The 1625-nt window shown below is 44.8% G+C and overlaps 1 pseudogene; it reads left to right on the top strand.

Moving 5' to 3' along the window:
* The first annotated feature begins 343 nt into the window (after positions 1–343).
* On the top strand, positions 344–441 carry LOC121044627 (uncharacterized; annotated as a pseudogene).
* The last annotated feature ends 1184 nt before the right edge of the window (positions 442–1625 follow it).

The raw sequence follows: 1625 nt of genomic DNA, 5'->3' as shown, positions 1-1625 counted from the left end.
GCTCGGAGCCTAGAACCTGCTTCGGATTCTGTGTCTCCCTCTTTCTCTCTCTGCCCTTCCCCCGCTCACGCCCATGCACTCTCTCTCTTTCTCTCTCTCAAAAATAAACAAACATTCAACAAAAAAATTTTTTAATGTTAATAATTTGGGGCCCCTGGGTGGTTCAGTCGGTGAAGCATCCAACTGTTGGTTTCCGCTCAGGTCGTGATCTCATGGTTTCATGTGTTCGAGCCCCACATCGGGCACTGTGTTGGCAACTTGGAGCCTATTTGGGATTCTCTCTCTCCCTCTCTCTCTGCCTCTTCCTGCCAACGTGGTCTCTGTCTCTCTCAAAAGTAAATAAATGCTCACATCGGCAGCACATATACTAAAATTGGAACAACACGGAGAAGATTAGCCTGGCCCCTGCACAAGGAAATTCGTGAAGCGTTCCTTATTTTTATGAGGACTTTAAGATACAAAACAGATGAACATAAGGGAAGCAAGAATAGTATAAAAACAGGGAGGGGACAAAACATAAGAGACTCTCAAATATAGGGAACAAACAGAGGGTTGCTGGAGGGGTGGTGGGAGGGGGGAAGGGCTAAAGGGGTCACGGGCACTAAGGAATCTACCCCTGAAATCCTTGTTGTTCTATATGCTAACTGGGATGTAAATTATAAAAATAAATAAATTTTAGAAAATTGGATAAATAAATCTTTAAGGAATAAATACATAAAATAAAATGTTGATAATTTATCCTCAAGCTCCCAGGTCTGTGGATTGGTTGGACAGTCTCATCTGGGGGCCCAGGCCGGAGGGACGGTGGTTGGTCCTGGGGGCCAGTAGAAATACATGATACCTCTTAAGGCCTAGGCTGGGAACCGGTACGCTGTCCCTTCCGCTCATATCCTATTGGCCGAAGCAAGTCACGTGGCCAAGCCCAACATCAGTGGGGCAGGAAAATATATTTTTCCCGTGAAGATGGAGAAGAAGGGCGTGAATGTTTGTTGGACGGCGGTAAAGGAATCACATAATAATACGAACAGGCAAAGTTAAATGTAAAGAATTATTAACTAGAACAGGAGATTGAAGTTACAAAGGATTGGTTAAAAAGAAGTAAAGAAATATAGGAACAGCCGATATAAGGAGACGAGGTTTTATATCTAAAAAATATAGGAATAGCCGATGTAAGGAGCAGCCATTACACCTAGGACTAAGAGAGAGAGTTCAAGGTAGAGGCCCCTTCTACCTCTAACTGAATGAGAATAGGGGGAGGGAGATAGGAGTCTGTAGTTTAATCTACTACTCCAGCTAGCTTTCCCTACACTAGCTTAAGATCTCGGAGCTCTGTGAACAGAGAGACCTTGTTGATTCACTGTCGTATCCTTGTCTCTTAGCCCAGTATCTGCCACTTGCTAGGTGTTGCTGTAGACAGGTTGTTCCTGGACTGGTTCCCATTGGTCGGTTGGTTGGGAGATAACATTCAAACCCAACCGGTTGTCACTGGCCATAAGCCACATCCCCAGCCATACTTTCATGGTGTTTGGTTGATGAGCACAACGTCCCTTCGTTATTGTTGGCGAAACCCAAAGGTAACGTATCCCCCCGGAATGGCAGGTGGTATTTTCCAAAAATATCTGCGA

This window comes from Herpailurus yagouaroundi, unplaced genomic scaffold (genome assembly GCF_014898765.1).
Source record: "Herpailurus yagouaroundi ecotype Mexico unplaced genomic scaffold, PumYag 188, whole genome shotgun sequence".
NCBI lineage: Eukaryota > Metazoa > Chordata > Mammalia > Carnivora > Felidae > Herpailurus > Herpailurus yagouaroundi.
This window is presented reverse-complemented; position numbering and strand designations above follow the sequence as displayed.